This window comes from Lactuca sativa, chromosome 2, assembly GCF_002870075.4.
Source record: "Lactuca sativa cultivar Salinas chromosome 2, Lsat_Salinas_v11, whole genome shotgun sequence".
NCBI lineage: Eukaryota > Viridiplantae > Streptophyta > Magnoliopsida > Asterales > Asteraceae > Lactuca > Lactuca sativa.
In genome coordinates, this window is record NC_056624.2 from 105,280,259 (window position 1) to 105,300,128 (window position 19,870).

The following is a 19,870-nucleotide window of genomic DNA, read 5'->3' on the forward strand; positions in this document are numbered from 1 at the left end:
ACATAAGGGTACGCAGGGCGTAACATCAACCCCTGAAATGTCCATCCGCGATCCGGGCACATTACGCATGGCGTAATCATACTTACGCAGGGCGTAAGTTTAATGAAACTTTCCTTTTTCTTTCATTTAACTTCCTTTTCTTTTTAATTATTTAATCTAGGGACTTTAAAACCTTATTATATTTTTTCTTTTTTAATTTCTTTAGCTAATGATGACTTCACAATGAGTGATAAATAAAAAAATAAAAAAAATAAAAAAAAAACTGAGATGTCATAATCACTTATCTTTGTCAAGATCAAACAACAATGGTTGATCAAAAACCTTTGCATGCAAGAATTGGTTTGCGAAAACACCCACTTTCGGGACCCGTTAGAATATTTCCTTTGTTTTCCTTGCACCTTTAACTAGAAGCGGAACAAGAAGTGACCTAACTAGTCAAGAACAGCAAGAGCTCGGTCTTCCACTTAACCACCACAATACGCCTTGCTATACTACGCCTCATGGATTGAGTTGGACAATTCAACAAAGTAGTAGGCTAAGCAGGTCAAGAATTCCCTAATCGCTTTCATTCTCAAAACCCATGCAAAAAGTAAAGTCAAGCAATATGTACAATCCCAAATTCCTGCAACTAAAAACAAGAACCGTCCCGACAAGTGAAATGATATCATTGAAAATCAAACTAATAATAAAAACTAACTAAAAACAAATAACGAATAATCAAATAAACTAAATTAATGACAAACCGTTCCCCGGAAACGGCGCCAAAAACTTCATGTGCACAAAAGTACCCACTAATTTTAATATTTATGACCTAACAAACTTAGACTAACTATGCACTTATAGGCAGTGTACCTAGTCAGATTACAGTATAGCTTAGGTAAGTCGGGTGTCGATCACAGGGAACGGTGGATTAATTTAATATATTTGATTATAGGTTACAGGTTACACGAAAAGAATAAAGAAATAAATATCAAACTAACAATTAATTAATTACTCTCGATAAACTAACAGGAAAGCAAATCTCTTCAGGTACTTTGGTTTAGACAAATTACACCTTAAAAACATAGACAATTGCATACACAAATTCATTTATTCATGTTCACCGATTCCTAAAATGATTAGATTCACGTTCACTATAACTAATCCTTTAGCAAACAAGTCAATTTAAACAGTGATCAATTGATTAAACTAACATGCTTCCTAGTGTTCAGTTCGTATCGAGCAAGACTTGTAAATATAGTTAATCAATTTAGACATTTAATTAACCTCTTGTTGATGGTCATCAAACATGGCTCACACATTAACTTACTTATTCTCAAGTTAATCCTAGTTTCACATTCGTTATTTCTAGTCTTATAATCTCGATGGTCATCAAAAATCATAAGAGACAAGCAAATAAAGCAGATATTCATACAACTTAATTCACTTAACAATTAACAGAAAATAATCATCATTAACACATAAGGATCTTTAAACAAGCTTGGCAAGATAAATTAAACACAAATAAACTATTCAGTATAGCAATTAGTCTAATAATCAAAGCTTCATTCAATCATAAACACAAAGTAAAAGGTTTTTACACCCAAATCAGAACTAAATACAGAAAAGTACCACAATGGAATGCTAAACATGGTCACGTTAGCAATCCATATGATTACCGACATGTATCCGCTCTCCAACCCTTCCGATCTCTGCTCCCGTTAGCTTAACGGCCTTCCGGCTGCCTTCTAGACCGTTAAAACGGCTTAACAGAAGTTAATTGTCGACTAAATTAGGTTAGAAGTCGAATCCCCTCTCCTGGTTAGCTGAAAATCGACTTTTATAATATTTGTGGCCGATCTAAGTATGTTGGGCGTACTTAGGATTACGCGGTGCGTACTAAGGATAATCACGCGATTGAACATATCCGAGGCAACCAAGTACGCGGCGCGTACTCTTTAATTATACGGGGCGTACGTTGCTTCTGGTCACTACACGGTGCGTACTGCCACTTTACACGGGGCGTAATCCGCTTCTTCAGCATATTTAATTTCTTTTAGCTCCTGAGTCCGGTTTCCACTTCGGTCTTTTCTTTTGTGCTTTATTGACAACGAATAGCTGCAAAACATAATTCAAAGCATTATGAGTACTTTTTAGTTCTAAAATAGAATAAATAAGGCCAAAATATTAAGATAAAGTGCATAAAAATATATATAAAAATACACATATCATTGAACAAGCATAAATCATAAGTTCTTTGAATGCATAAAATGATTTAGTAAAGTATGTTACTCTTGATATGATGTATTTGTAGGTGAACGTATAAATAAAACATATTTCTATTTATAAAACATATTGTACCCCAAGAGGGTAAAGCTGTGTTGTGAGGTGTTTTATATGATAATAACTTCCTAAGATAGTTAAAACAACAGTATGAAAAGTATAGTAAAGATCAATTTTTCACACGATTATAGTTGTGTTTTTACTTCTATTCCCCCCCTTAAAAGAGTATAAAAAGCATTTAAAAACGTATTTAAAGTGTGTTTGCAGGGGTATGAACTCACCCGGAAGTTTGAAGATAGCGAGATGGAAAACCGGGCAGAGTTTCGTCTCGGGAAACGGATTTTTCTCGGGATTCTCGGGAATCTCGGGAGTAAAATCGACCCTCGAGACTTGAGCAAAAAGGCCAGAGCTTCGGGTTTGAACGGGCACGGAAATCAAGGAAAGATCGTGAGAGAAAGAGAGAGAATGAGCAAAATTTCCGGAAAGCCTCGCATCCCTTTTATAGGGGTGCTGAACCACCTCGGTACGCTGGGCGTACGAGGGTACGCAGCGCGTACTGGGGCGTCATCGCTTACACACTTCGGATGGGACGGCGGGTCGGATGGGGCGGCGGGTCGGACGGGGCGGTGGGTCGGACGGGTGGGTCGGAAGCTTTGCATAGGGCGACGTGGACGATCCGAGGCCTTTGATCTGAGTACGCGGGGCGTACGAGGGTACGCAGGGCGTACTCCGGTCCTATCCGCTGACTCCCCTTCGGATAATACCGGGAGTTTTTATTTAAATTTATATTTATTTTAAATAAACTTCTAAAATTCATATCTCCTTCATACGAACTCCGTTTTCGACGTTCTTTATATCCACACGAAGGTGAGACTACGATCTACAACTTTCGTTTAGATTCCGTCGGCAAATTATGAAATTATTTTTATTATTTATTTATTAAAATGACGTGATTAAGGAATTTCTTTAAAAATTCATAACTTCTTTATCTGATGTCGGTTTTTTGCCAGACTTTTTACCACTGAAATACCATTATCGAGACCTTCGATTCTCGTTTAGGTCATTCCAGCCAAAAGTCGTTCGATCTCTGATTCGAGTTTTTACGTAACTTCGTATTGCCGGTTTTTGGTCGGAAAACTTAGAATGGTCATAATTTCTTCGTTATAACTCGGATTTTAGAGTTCTTTATATGCTTGGAAACCTTAAGACGATATCTATTACATAGCGTACTCCAAACAGAGCCTTTGAATACTTCATTTTTCGATGATATTCTAATTACTTTTTCAAGGAGGTTACAAGACTCGAATTTCAAGGACCTGAAATGACAGGTTGTTACATCATCCCCCCGTTAGAGGGAATTTCGTCCCGAAATTAGAGTTCATGCTACGGCTACGGATAGAAGTTTTATTTGCTCCTCATGCTCCTAATTGAACTTGGTTCCTCGCTTGGCATTCCAGCGAAGCTTTCACTATCGGAATACAACTTTGCTTCCTTCGTTTGACTTCACTGACATGATAACTCTTCTTGGTCGAACGTATGTTGAATGTTTTTGTGGACTGTGAGAGTAGTACATCTTGAACAAATCGATAGAAAGGGCATGTGTTGAGCTTCTAAGTTTATTTGTATGGCAGCACGATCACTCGTAGTCTTAGGCAGTCTCCGTCCTGAAGTTCATATTAGAAATTCATACATGGTTCCACGATCAAAACCTCGTGTATACGAGTTGTATATAATTAAGATTGAAAAGGTAGTCGAATAACTGATTCCTCTTTAAGCTCACATCCCATTGAGGGAAAAAGAAGTTAAAGTGAAATCGTCAATTCTAAACCTATAGAACCTTGATTATATATCACCCCTATGTATACATTCATCAGTAACAGATCAACCGTATGGATCTTTGGATTTGAACTTGACGTACTGTATGAGTGGCACTTTAGGGATTTCTTCGGAAAGGAAAGGAATTATGAGGTACTCCATTCATGAGTAATTGGTGTTCTGATATGACGGTTTCGCTGGAAAGGCGATTTCAAAGAAGGAGATGTACGTATGAAACTGTTTTTTGTGAGAATCAAATTGAATCAAGTCGTATGATAATGTCGGAATCATAAGGAAACTTAAAGACATTAGATTTGAACATAAGACGTTTACTGACAAAACACAACCGTGCAACCATCAATAGGGTTACAGTACTTTAGACTACTACAAGACTGTTGCTGCGAATAAGGTATACTACAACGGCAGATATACGCAGCATGAGTATCCCTATACCGACGGGATCCCGCAAAAGACAAGGCTCTGGTTGCACTAGTTTTGGATGGTTTATAAGTCTGTTACAACGAAACACCTAAATTACTTTAATGTGGGTTCGGAGTAGGTTCTCCTGCAACTGTGGTCCTGAGAATCCTACCGTTTATGCCAGTATTCATTGTGATAGGGCAATCCTTCTTGAGGCGCCCTTATCTCCTCGCCTTGGTGGCATGACTGGCTAGTGCTAGCCCTAGTGGCGGGAGTGGGGTGTTTAGCCAGTGTTAAGTGGACACGAGTGCCTTTCTCAATACCCCACCTTGGGAATTGCTTCCTAAGGCGTTCTGCAGGAGTTGCCACTCGTTTCTTTATGAATCTAGATCCTAATGTGCGTGTTTCAGCGGGCCTTCATTACTTCGCCTATCACTTCAACTGATCGGGATCGTGTGGTTTTGGGTTTAATTACTTACGTTCTTCTAAATGTTAGCATATTCACTTGATGCATTAGGGTAGCTAAGTTTTGAAGTTCATGGCTGAATTCACTACTAGTTTCTGAGTTTAGATTTGACTTGTTGTATGCGCGGTATTTCTAAATGATCTAATGGGGGATACTACGGGAAGGTTGTAAAGATTCCTCATATGAGTACTTCGGGGTTTTGAAACTAGAAACAAATTGAGGTTTGTGTGGGGTTTGTCATTATAAATCGATCGAGTTTCGTTAGTCGATGGTTAAAGTGAAAGGGTCCTTTATAACACATGGAACTGGTATGGGTAGGGCCACACCAATCCACGTCGAATGCCAATGTCGGTACTTCTCATTGTAAGACGTTCGTTAGTGGGATAGAGCATTCTGCGTATGTGTTTTCAGTGCTTTTTAGTCTATCTCTATTATTACTACTATGAAGGTTTTGTTTAATGATTTGGGGTGTTTGTTCGAGTAGATTTTTTTAAACTTGTGACTCACGGAACTCTTCTGCGTTCCTACTATCAAATGGAATGTATGCAATTAAGTTATCAAGGAGAAATGTACCCAGAATAACTGTGGGGTCTGCAATAGCCTCCTCTTGGCCCATTGCAAATACTTGGCCTTCTCCACCAGAATTCATGATGCTTGACTTCAGGCAGTCCCTTCGGAAGTGTCCCCTTACTCCGCACTCATAACAAGCGCGGTCTACTCCTACATTTGTGGCTAAAGCAGTGGGTTGGGCTAGTTCTCCGCAGTAGCGTACAGTGTGTCCCTTTTTATTGCACCTAACGCAATACATTTCACGGAAAGATCCGTGATGATGAAAGTTGCATCGGTTGCACTTAGGTTGGTTGCCGTTGTACGACCTTTTGGGTGTAGGGGTAGGGTTTGTTGACTGCTTTTTAGCGTTTCTTTGATTAGGATTTTTGATATCGTTTCCTTCTCTGCTTGAGTTGACATAGTTATTGTATGCTATAGTGGCTGCCACCGTGGCTATAACTGTAGCTTGCAAAGTGGCGGTGTCCAATCGTAGGAATGGGGTTGCGTTGGTAAGTTGATTATTTCCGGCCCTTGTTGCGCCGCTAAAGTTTGCTTGAGACAGTGCAGCTGTTACTGCCGCAGCGATAGCAGATTGCACTATGTTGGGGTCATATTGAGGAGGCGGTGGTGGGGTTGCGTTTCTACGTGCTGATCTACGAGGAGACATTGTTCTGATAAGGAAATAACAGGAAAACTATAAGTTTTAATGATTCGAAAGTCGCGCATTAGTGATTTGCTATTTCAAAAGTTTGGCTCACCCCTGAATAGGGTTTTGAGTTCGACTCATGAGGAGAGTAGATAAACTCATGAATTTGACGGGTATGCAAAGGGTTTAAATAAAGGAAATACATCATATATTATAAAACAGGGTGCGTCACATTTTGTAGTTAGGAAAATTTTTGACCTAACTAAAGGTCTCCGATTACAAGGTTAAGGAAAGTAAGGACTTTATCCGAGGTCTTATGCTATGACAAACTTTAGGAAGTCAGACGGGTTTTATTTGTTACATGAGCTGGCTACAGGGGCCTTAGATTCTGCCAACTGACGCTCCATCTCGAGCATACGTAGATCATGTCTTGCTTGGCGTGCCCGAAGTTCTATCACTTCGGTTTGAGTTGTCGTTAGCTCTCTCTGCAACGCTTCATTTCGATTTACGATTCTCCCATGAGCTAATCCTAACTGTCGGATGCGAACTGTGTTGACTCCAGTGTTCGCATCATTTTCCTCAGTTCGATGGATGGTCGTCCGTCCTTGTTCACCAATGCGAGAAATCCGACGAACCAATATAGGAAGGGCTCTATCTGCTGAGCCTCCCTCGCTTAGGTTGTAGAAGCTTCGGTCTCCGTTGAATGGAAGGGGTTCATCCTGTTCGCGGCTCCACCTATCCAGGTTAGTTGCCTAAAGGGGCGTCGAGCCATGAAATTCCGGTCGAGGATTAAGGTTTTGAATTGGAGTCGTTAAGGGTAGGTTATTGTTCTCGGGATCTGAGTCTGATTCTTCTTGCATTCCTTCTTCAGGATCATTCTCTATCCCTTCTCCATTACCTTGGTTGGGGTAGTAGGGGTCACCGAGGTGATGGAATCTAGCCATTGAGTCTATACGAGAATAGGGTTAAGAATTGACTATATGCTAAAGCACATGGGATTTACTTTCAAGTTTAAGGGTTGAAGGCACTCGAATACTCCCTTAGTATTCTTTAACGATATGCTTTTGGTAAGTTTTAAATTTGTTGTCCATTGCAGACACTCCTTGGCATACGTTAGTCGGCTCTTGGACAAATATAGTTGATCAGGCTATATTCTTCCCAGTTCCGGTTACATGTCCCAAGGCATACTTGCACTGCACAACTTAATTATAATACTTCTATATTGTTTTAATTATGATAATGACCATGTTATTAGTATGAAATGAATGCATGCCTACTTTACAAAAACCTAATAAATTTAATTTTAGAAGTATGACTCTTCTCAGAGTGTTTTTGCCCAGTTGAGTTTATAGTCGTATACCAAAAAAATGGATTTGATATACTTAATTCACTATAAACGATGCTCTAATACCAATCTGTCACACCCCCAAACCAGAACGGCGGAAACGTTCGGGGGCGGAGGACGTCATATTCAGTATCATAACAATTCATAGGAAGGAAGTACACACCACCATATATATTAAAGTTTCCAAAATGTTTACATAATTGTATCCGTTACATGTTCAAAAGTTAAATACATAAATATCTTTCAAAAGAAGTAATTAAAGTCAGCACGTTAATCTCCAAAAGTTGATTTCCAAATCTGCTTAGCGGTTCCCTGAGAATACAAGTTATTTCAAAGAAAAAGTGTCAACATTTAAGTTCCATTCGAAAGTTCGTGTATGTTTTCCAGAAAACGCAGTGTTTCAAATGTAAAGAGTTATGATTTGTTGTGTTGAAAATGAATGTATTAGATCCAGAAAAATCCCATATTTTCCCTAATGGTTGAGATATGAATTGTTGTGTTTTCCAAGAAAAACCCTTATTTTCTTATAAAAGTATGAAATGCATATGAATGTTCGTGTTATAAGTTGTAAGTAATTGCACCAGGAAAATCCCTTATTTTCCTATTAGTTGTTTGGTTTGTATACAGGAAAAACCCTTATTTTCCTAACATACTTGCAGTCTCCCAGACCGAAAATCGCAAGCAACCGACGTGCTCGTAAGTTGTGTCATAGTTTTACATAGTAAAGCTATACAAAGATCGCACTTGTTAGATGAAGAATAGTTTTAATAGCTACTCGTTCATAAAAGCATAATACCATAATAATTGTATATCCGGTGAGTTTTATAACCATACTAAACATAATATGCCTGTAGCGACGTTCTTCAGGCGTCGTAGCGTTATGACAACTGTCACCCCAAAAGACAGACTGTAGCTAACAGTCAGGGCGCGGGATCATGACTTCCCGTATAGATCTATACACATTTGACACGTTCTCCGAACAGGAGACTCTGGTTATAGACAGGACTTGTAGCAATACCTTTTAGCAAAAAGGCAGTATTTGAAGATGTGCAAGTCTCACGGATTCTCAACTAAGTCTGTATTAAAGTAATAGTTTTGTATGCAAAGTTTATCCTTTTCACAATGTTTGAACAAGCATAAATCATAAGTTCTTTGAATGCATAAAAGGATTTAGTAAAGCATGTTACTCTTGATATGATGTATTTGTAGGTAAACGTATAAATAAAACATATTTCTATTTATAAAACATATTGTACCCCATGAGGGTAAAGCTGTGTTGTGAGGTGTTTTATATGAAAATAACTTCCTAAGATAGTTAAAACAACAGTATGAAAAGTATAGTAAAGATCGATTTTTCACACGATTATAGTTGTGTTTTTACTTGTATTCCCCCCCCCCCCCTTAAAAGAGTATAAAAAGCATTTAAAAACGTATTTAAAGTGTGTTTGCAGGGGTATGAACTCACCCGAAAGTTTGAAGATAGCGAGATGGAAAACCGGGCAGAGTTTCGTCTCGGGAAACGGATTTTTCTCGGGATTCTCGGGAATCTCGGGAGTAAAATCGACCCTCGGGACTTGAGCAAAAAGGCCAGAGCTTCGGGTTTGCACGGGCACGGAAATCGAGAATGAGCAAAATTTCCGGAAAGCCTCGCATCCCTTTTATAGGGGTGCTGAACCGCCTCGGTACGCTGGGCGTACGAGGGTACGCAGCGCGTACTGGGGCTTCATCGCTTACGCACTTCGGATGGGACGGTGGGTCGGATGGGGCGGTAGGTCGGACGGGGCGGTGGGTCGGACGGGTGGGTCGGAAGCTTCGCATAGGGCGACGTGGACGATCCGAGGCCTTTGATCTGAGTACGCGGGGCGTACGAGGGTACGCAGGGCGTACTCCGGTCCTATCTGCTGACTCCCCTTCGGATAATACCGGGAGTTTTTATTTAAATTTATTTTTATTTTAAATAAACTTCTAAAATTCATATCTCCTTCATACAAACTCCGTTTTCGACGTTCTTTATATCCACGCGAAGGTGAGACTACGATCTACAACTTTCGTTTAGATTCCGTCGACAAATTATGAAATTATTTTTATTATTTATTTATTAAAATGACGTGATTAAGGAATTTCTTTAAAAATTCATAACTTCTTTATCTGATGTCGGTTTTTGCCAGACTTTTTACCACTGAAATATCATTGTCGAGACCTTCGATTCTCGTTTAGGTCATTCCGGCCAAAAGTCGTTCGATCTCCAATTCGAGTTTTTACGTAACTTCATATTGCCGGTTTTTGGTCGGAAAACTTAGAATGGTCATAACTTCTTCGTTATAACTCGGATTTTGGAGTTCTTTATATGCTTGGAAACCTTAAGACGATATCTATTACATAGCGTACTCCAAACAGAGCCTTTGAATACTTCATTTTTCGATGATATTCTAATTACTTTTTCAAGGAGGTTACAAGACTCGAATTTCAAGGACCTGAAATGACAGGTTGTTACAATCTTTACGAGATTGACCATCCCACACCTCGTTGCTAGCTACAATAGGACCTGCAACTCCACGAGTGAACAAATGTCATACTTGATGGTCGTCTGAAGAGCGTCGTGTGTTTATACTAGGTCGATCAAGTATGGTTATAACTTCAATCACATTTTAATCCTAAATTAACCAACTCGGTTATAATTCAGTAAAACAATCAATAGAATATTTTAACTAATATAAATAGTTCATTTTCATTATTTTAAGAGAACAAATGTACAAACAGTTGGGTCTTGGTAGAGGACTACATTTCATTATAAGCAGAAAATATAGGATTTTCTGGGTAAGTATACAAAAATTTTCATGATACAAATACGATCATTTCTGTAAAACAAATGCCATATAATGGCATTAAATACTTATGATCTTACCAACATTTACATATTGACGCTCTCTTTCAAAATAACTTATATTCTCAGGAAACCAGTAAGACAGGTACACTCGTTTAGGTTTTGAGAAGATGGAGCGGAATGCAAGACTCATCTAATTCTTTTGTTACATTCATTTTTGGTGTCATTTAAACTTTATAAAGAGCACACTTGTATTAACTATACTACTTAATGGAATGAATGTTGTTGATTGATTTACTATTATGCATTGTTATGATACTGTACACGACGTCCTCCACCCCCGAATGTTTCCGCTAATTCAGTTTGGGGGTGTGACACATTTGGTATCAGAGCATGGTTTATAGTGAATGAAGTATATCAAGCCATAACAGATATACAACTATAAACACAATGGGATTAAAAACACTTTGACCAAGAGTTATACTTTTAAAACATAACAAGTATTTTACTAAAAGTATACACACATACATTCACACTAAGACCAGTATCATACAATAATAGAACAAAAGTATTGTGATTTTTGAACAGCACAAGTACGCTTGCGGATATATGGTCAGGTCTGGGAATTACATAGCCTGATCAACTATGTCAGTCCAAGAAGTGATTATCATATGCGCAGGAATGTTTGTAGTGTTACAGCAAGTCTAAAAACTTACCAACTCTATCAACAAAGAAACATCAAGAACACGAAACAACTTAAAAATACTATAGGAGTATTTTATGATACCATAGTTATCTTATGTGAAAACTAAAGACCTTTGTTGGTAGGTCTAGAATTACTGAGTGGATACGCTAAGGTGATATATAATAAAGATTATATAGGCTTAGAATATGTTGTTTTCGCTTTACTTCCTGATCCCTGTTTGGTTGTGGACTTAGAGTTGGATCACTTATTTGAAGGTCGATCCTATCTAAAGTTATATATAACTGGTATGCACTACGTAATTATATAAGTATTTGATAAGGATCACTCCCCTATAAGTATTGATAGTTTATATGTCTATTAATTGCCTCTTTTACCCCTATTCTTGTGTAGATATCACGGCGGGATTTCATCCTCCTGAAGATCCGTACTTCCCTAACCAAGGGAATGAAGGTTGGCTAGAGGTCGAACCGGAAGAAGACTTTGAGGAAGAAATATACGAAGATTCCGACTCAGATCCTGAAGTCAATGATCAACTTCTAGTGGCTCTAATGCCAAATCCTAACCCTCGGCCTGAATGTCAAGGCCTAACACCTCTGTGGGCAGAGACTTTGGGTAGGTAGAGCCATGAACAGGGCCAACCCCTTCCGTACTATGGAGACCACAACTTTCATAACCTGAGTGAGGGAGGCTCCGCAGACAGAATCCTTCCAATATTGGTTCACCGAGCTGCTCGCAATGATGAGCAGGGTAGGGCAGCTATCCACCGAACCATGGAGCTAGATGCAAACACTGGAGTCAATACGGTTCGTATTCACAACGAAACATAGTTAAAGCGCAAATACTTAAACATCATAAAATGTTTGAGTGCTTTAAATCAAATCAATGTGGGATCTGGCTATGATTCATCATTACCGTCACCAAATGGAAATTGAACTAGAGGTATCAGTTATCGGAAAATATTACATAATTAATGCAAAATACGCTATGTAAGATGTCGCTATGATCCTTGGTATCTTCACCAAATGCCAATTAAGCTAGAGGTATCAGTTATAGATAAATATTCTTTTGAAACGGCAAACTAAACTTTACAATAACTATAAATTAATAACACTTATTACATAATTAATGCAAAATATGCTTTGGAGCTCCCACCCAATCCTTATAAATTGATCAAAGTAACTATTGTAAAGATAAATTTTATAACTGCTTCAAAATAAATTATATAAGTAGTATAATGTATCGCCTTTTTGTTTTCGTCTATTTCTTCTACATCTCAGAATTTCTAGTTACTTATACCATCGCGTCTTCTATAAATAAACCTCTTGATGTACTCGGTGAATGGAACATGTTCATAATCAATGGCATCAATGAAGATATCACCTTTCATGTGAGATCAAAAGAAGATGATCACGGAAATCATACCCTTTCTTATAATGGAATTTACCAATGGCAAATTCATGAAACAACAACTACATACTACTAGAGTCAGTTCTGGTGAGGTTCGAAATATCAGGATTTTCATGTGTTCGATAGCCGTCATCCTTCTAATGTATGTGTTAAACAAGGATTTGGTACACAATATTGTTATTGGTTAGTAAGACCAAAAGGTTTTTATGTATCTAATATAAACAATCCATTTCCTTCTAGAAGTTGGGCTTTGGATCGGACTTGGGCTTGAAACTTGAAACACTTGTAACATCAAATAATTATATTAACGAACATGATATTACATAAATATATAATAAAGTTGTCCTGTCAATTTCTTTTGTGTTCATACGAAACTATTACACAAATGATATAGTGTTTAAATTTAAAACATAATTTTCTTATAATGATTTCATTTAAAATTTGTAGAAAGAGAATAATCTTACTTGGTATAGACTTCTTAACAACATTATGCTTTCCTCCTATGATGTAGATATTATTTTAACATTATGCTTTCCTTGTATGAATTAGATATTATTTTGGGTAAACCTTAATAATAGTTGACGTAATTATATATACAATCATGTAATATATATATAGTGTTTTTTCCCTGTTTCAAGGGCTAAACAACGATTTTTGGGCTTTATTTTTTCATAACTTTTATAATTATTATAATTGTGATTATTAGTTATATTATAACTTCTACCATTATTTGTGTCATTAAAAGGTTGTTTTCTAGTAGTGCATGAGTCTTTCCAGCAAGTCAGTTGTCACACCCCCAAACCGGAACGGCGGAAACATTCGGGGGCGGATGACTTCATGTGGTAACGTAACAAATGAATACATAGTAAAGAAAGCAATACAACCATCATATATATAATTGAAAGTTTACATTGTTAAAAGGTACATGTTCCAAACCAATTACAATATGATGCCAAAATATGAATTTAAACTGGCGCCGCAGCGTCCTTTCTTCAAAAGCTGTTTGTTACCTGTAATTACTGAATCCCTGGGACATACAAGTAGTTTTGAAAGAGTAGATCAGCATTTAGGCTGGTGAGTTTCATAAGTATTAAATGACAATGTTTGTATGAAATGAAATGGTTTGTTCTTGTTTGTTTGTTCCTAGAAAATCCTATATTTTCTACTAGCATAAATGTACCCTTCTTTCAAGACCAATGTTTGTTTCTAGAAAATGTATGTATGTATAAAATTTCCAATACGTCTGAAAAACCCCGTAAATCAATGTGTTTTTAATACTCCATGTGAGTTTTATAACCATGCTATTGACTAGAAATGCCTATACACAACGTTCTTCAGGCGTTGGAATGTTCTGACGTTTGTCACCCCAAATGGTGTACTGTAGCTAACAGTCAGGGCGCGGGGTTGTCAAGCCCGTATAGATCTATACACAAACACCATGCTCCCCCTCGAAGGGATTCTGGTATATAATACAGGACTTGAAATGTGTACTCGAACGTACGTGAAGTTGATGTCTCACAAAACTTAGTATAAAACAGATTTACATGTGAAAATGTTCGTTTAAATGATCATCCCCTAAGACTGGGATAGCTATGAAAAACGACGTGAAATCTTTAGATATGCATTTGACAGTATTTTACCCTTTGCTCAACAGGATACAAATGGAGTAGAGTTTCGTAAACTATATATGTATATTTTTGATGTAGAAGACAAGTTTGTAAACAAAACATATATATGTATATTTTCGATGTAGAAGACAAGTTTGTAAACAAAACGTATATATGTATATGGTTATATATATGTATCAATTTTAAAAGATGATTTGGTATGTTTCGTAATTGTTGTTCATATTCTTACGTTTTTATTAGAAACTTTGCATGAAATAATCCTTCAGTTTGATACTAAAGACCTTTTCGTACTTATCACTTTTGTAAAAATGGTAATTAAACATATTTAAATGATTGTGTTTTTAACTTCCTTAATGTATAAACATTGCTCAAAAATGTTAGAAGGTGTTAATAAATCTATAAACCACTTTTGACAGTTTTACCCTTTACTGTCCCTGTTTTTAGAAAACTCATAGAAAAATCATCGTAAGTCAAAAACTAAATCCGTCACCTTTGAGAGTTTATAAAATGAGTCTACTTTGTTGCTAATTTTTATTATGATTTTTAGTGGTCTCAAACTAGTGTGAAAATGAGCATATTTACAGACTGGTCCAAAATCACTTCTGAAATGGCAGACAGTTTTATAAAAATCGCCATAAATTGTAGAAAAATCGTATGAACGCGTGCGAGTAGTCCTTAGAAAGGTATAAACTTGAACTATTTTCATATTGTACAGTTTTGAAAGATATTAAGTTAAGATTCCGACTCAGATCCTGAAGTCAATGATCAACCTCTAATGGCTCTAATGCCAAATCCTAACCCTCGGCCTGAATGTCAAGGCCTAACGCCTTTGTGGGCAGAGACTTTGGGTAGGTGGAGCCATGAACAGGGCCAACCCCTTCCATACAATGGAGACCGCAACTTTTATAACCTGACCGAGGGAGGCTACGCAGACAGAATCCTTCCAATATTGGTTCGCCGAGTTGCTCGCAATGATGAGCAGGGTAGGGCAGTATCCACCGAACCATGGAGCTAGATGCGAACACTAGAGTGAATACGGTTTGTATTCACAACGAAACATAGTTAAAGCACAAATACTTAAACATCATAAAATGTCTGAGTGCTTTAAATCGAATCAATGTGGGATGTGGCTATGATTCAGCATTACCGTCACCAAATGGAAATTTAACTAGAGGTATCAGTTATCGGAAAATATTACATAATTAATGCAAAATATGCTATGTAAGATGTGGCTATGATCCTTGGTATCGTCACCAAATGCCAATTAAACTAGAGGTATCAGTTATATATAAATATTCTTTTGAAACGGGAAACTAAATTTTACAATAACTATAAATTAATTACACTTATTACATAATTAATGCAAAATATGCTATGAAGCTCCCACCCACTCCTTATAAATTGATCAAAGTGACTACTGTAAAGATAAATTTTATAACTGCTTCAAAATAAATTATATAAGTAGTATAATGTATCGCCCTCTTTGTTTTCGTCTATTTCATCTACATCTCAATATTTCCAATTACTTATACCATAGCGTCTTCTATAAATAAACCTCTTAATGTACTCGGTGAATGGAACATGTTCATAATCAATTGCATCAATGAAGATATCACCTTTCATGTCAGATCAAAAGAAGATGATCATGGAAATCACACCCTTTCTTATAATGGAATTTACCAATGGCAAATTCATGAAACAACAACTACATACTATTGGAGTCAGTTCTGGTGGGGTTCAAAATATCAGGATTTTTACGTGTTCGATAGCCATCATCATTCTAATGTATGTCTTAAACAAGGATTTGGTACACAATATTGTTATTGGTTAGTAACACCAGAAGGTTTTTATGTATCTCATGTAAACAATCCATTTCCTTCTAGAAGTTGGGCTTTGGATCGGACTTGGGCTTGAAACTTGAAACACTTGTAACATCAAATAATTGTATTAACGAACATGATATTACATAAATATATAATAAAGTTGTCCTGTCAATTTCTTTTGTGTTCATACGAAACTATTACACAAATGAAATAGTGTTAAAATTTCAACCATAATTTTCTTATAATGATTTCTTTTAAAATTTGTAGAAAGAGAATAATGTTACTCGGTATAGACTTCTTAACAACATTATGCTTTCCTCCTATGACGTAGATATTATTTTCACATTATGCTTTCATTGTATGACTTAGATATTATTTTGGGTAAACATCAATAATAGTTGACGTGATTATATATACAATCATGTAATGTATATATATATATATATATATATATATATATATATATATATATATATATTGTTTTTTCACTGTTTCAAGGGCTAAACAACGATTTTTGGGCTTCATTTTTTCATAAGTTTTATAATTATTATAAATGTGATTATTATTTATATTAAAACTTCTACCATTATTTGCGTCATTAAAGGGTTGTTTTCTCGTAGTGCATGAGTCTTTCCAACAAGTCAGTTATACAGCAAACATACTAGTAAAATATAATAGGTAAAGTGTCACACCCCAAAACCGAGAACGGCGGAAACGTTCTGGGGCGGAGGACGTCATGTAATGTATCACAACAATACTAAGTAGTAAACAAGCAACAACATAATCCATTGCATTAATAGTATAATTGTAATTACATTTGAGTTCTTTCATAGTATAATTCTACAAAAATGAATATTCAGAAATAAAAGACGAGTCTTGATCGCTCCGTCTTCACAAAACCTGGTAGTCGTACCTGTCTATCCGTATCCTGGGAATACAAGTTATTTTGAAAGCGAGTATCAGCAATAATGCTGGTGAGTTCATAAGTATTTATGTGACTTTAATTTGTAAAGCTGTAAAGAAAGACATGTAATTGTTTGAAAGAAAGTTTGTACCAACGAATATGTTTGTCAGTAATTGTAAACGTTTGAAACTTCTAGAAAATCCCATATTTTCTACTAGTATAAAGTGTAGCCTTCTACCAAGGCTCGACTGTTTTAAATGTTTGTTTCAAAAATCCAATATTTGTTCGTAAGTAGATGGTACATTAAAAGTCCCAAAATGAAACTACCATGATGTTTTTCATGTCTAAAATAGTAGCTTTGTGTACAGTTATAATTGCTAAGGTATATGAAAACTCCGTAAATCAACGTGTTTTTAATACTCCATGTGAGTTTTATAACCATGCTATTGACACTGATGGCCTGTAACAACGTTCTTCAGGCGTTGGAACTGTTATGACGTTTGTCACCCCAGGCCTGCCGGCCTAGCTGTAGCTAACAGCTTAGGTGTGGGATTGTCAATCCCGTATAGATCTATACACAAGTATCACGCTCCCCCTGCAAGGGATTATGGTATATAATACAGGACTTAATAATGCATACTCGAACGTACGTGAAGCTGTCTCACAACCTAGTATAAAACAGATTGAAAATAGTTTGTTTTGACAAGAACAAAATTTAAGTATCGGAAGACCTTTGTTTGAAATACGATTCTAACGGTGTTTGAAAGGAAACATAGAGTATGTAAGACAGTTTGATAAAAAGTTTTTAACATGTAAAAATGTTTGTCGTAAACTATTATAGTTTTTCCAAAAGTTCGTTTTGTTCGGATAGTAACCCTAGTGTAATGCTCATTTGTTATGAAAAGTGTAACTTTTTGTGGTGACATAAATGAACACATGTACTCAAAGTATAAATAAACTGTCTGATTCGTATACGTATAACAACATATTTAATTTCAATATGTATCAGATGATATCGTGTTATGTTTTTTGTACGAAAGATTCCATATAATGGTTATGAATCACATATGATTGACTTGATAAAAATGAGTATTTAGTGAAACTTTGAGTTACACACGATAATAATCGTGTGTTTACTTGTATTCCCCCCCTTAAAAGTGTATATTAAAACAATATTGATAACACATTTAAAATGTAGATTATAGGGGTATGGACTCACCGAAGAAAGTGCGTGATTTGAAGAAAACGAGATATTCCTGGGCGGCACCTCGACCGGAAAGTGACGAGATTTTCGGAAATCTCGGGGCTTCAGACTTTCGTCGGGGCTTGGATATGAAACCGGGAAGTCGGGATGTTGTCGGCACGAAAAACGAGGCGAAAATGAGAGAGAATTGAAGCATTTGTGTCAAAATAGCCGGCACCCTCGCAATCTATTTATAGGGGCTGGAGGTCCTCGGTACGCGAGGCATACTTCGGACTTACGATGGGCGTTCTTCGTACGCGGGGCGTACTCCGAAGGTACGCAGGGCGTTCGCTTGCGTCACTGCTTACCGCATCCTCGGGCGAAGAGTCTATTGACGTGGTTGATCCGGAGCCTTGTATCCGAGTACGCGGGGCGTACGAGGGTACGCAGGGCGTACTCCTTCGGATAAGACTTTGAAGTGCGTGCCAAGAACTTCAAAAACCCGTAACTTTCGCGTACGAGCTCCGTTTTTTACGTTCTTTATATCCACGCGAAGGTGAGAAAATACTCAACAACTTTCATTTAGACTCCGTCGGCTAATTTTGATTTTATTTTTAATTATATTTTAATTAATAGGTCAGGACATGATAACTTCGTTAAAAATCCGTAACTTCTTTATCCGACGTCCGTTTTCGTCAAACTTTTTATTGTTATACTTCTATTGTCGGGCTCTCCAACTTTCGTTTAGGTTGTGTCGGCTAAAGATCGCTCGATCTCTGTTTTGAGTTTTTAGCTGTCTACTGCTAGGTTAGAAACTTCGGAAAATCATAACTTCCTCATACGAAGTCAGATTTGGGCGTTCTTTTTATGCATGATCACGATTTAACGTAATCTACGACTTTCGTTTAGATACCTAAGGCTAAAAATTATTGTATCGAAACTTTGCGTTTTACGTCTACCAGCGTTGCCGGTTCTCGCCGTGAATTTTTGATTGGTCATAACTTCTTCGTTATAACTCGGATTTTAGTGTTCTTTATATGTACGAAAACCTTGATACGAGCCCTACCACTTTATTTAACCCAAATATGATTTTAGGAAAGTTAAGTTTTGGCTTAAATTTGACTGGCGTTACATTTTATCATCTCAAAATATCGGGTTGTTACATCATCCCCCTGTTAGAGGGAATTTCGTCCCGAAATTCGAGTTTTAAGTAGTATTAACAATCATGTTACGGATAGGAGTTCTATTTGATACTTGTGTTCTTAAGCAAACATTCGTCTTCGCCTGGCATTCCAGTGAATCTTTCACTAATGGGATACGACTTTGCTTCTTTTGTTTGACTTCACTGGTATGATATCCTTTCCTTGTCGAATGTGTGTTGTGTGTTTCCATGTTCGGTGAGAGTATTACACCTTGTACCCTACAAGTAGTGTCTCCAGATCTTCAGAGCAATCAACGCTGCTCCTGAATCAAGGTCATGTGTTGAACAATCAAATTCTTGGGTCTTAAACTGTCTTGAGGTATAGGTAGTGATCTTTCCCCTTGCATAATAATACAACCAATCCCTTGGTTATATGTATCGCATTACACCATGCAATATTCTATCCCCTTTTTGGGAGGGATAATATTGGTGTGGTGCATCAGACTTACTTTAGCGTTTGGAACGCTCTTTCTTGTTTACAGACGAATCCGGTGCTCTTCCAAGTGAGAAACTTGTCCTAAAGAATCCCCTTCTGAGGAGTTCGTTAAGATGTCTAGGAAGTTCTTGCATCTCGGTTGTAGCTATACAATAAGGTGATTTTTGGCTACTGAGGTAGCCCCTGGAATTAAGTCGATTCTGAATTCGACTTGACACTGTGGTGGTAGTCTCGGTAGTTCTTTTGGAAGGTGTC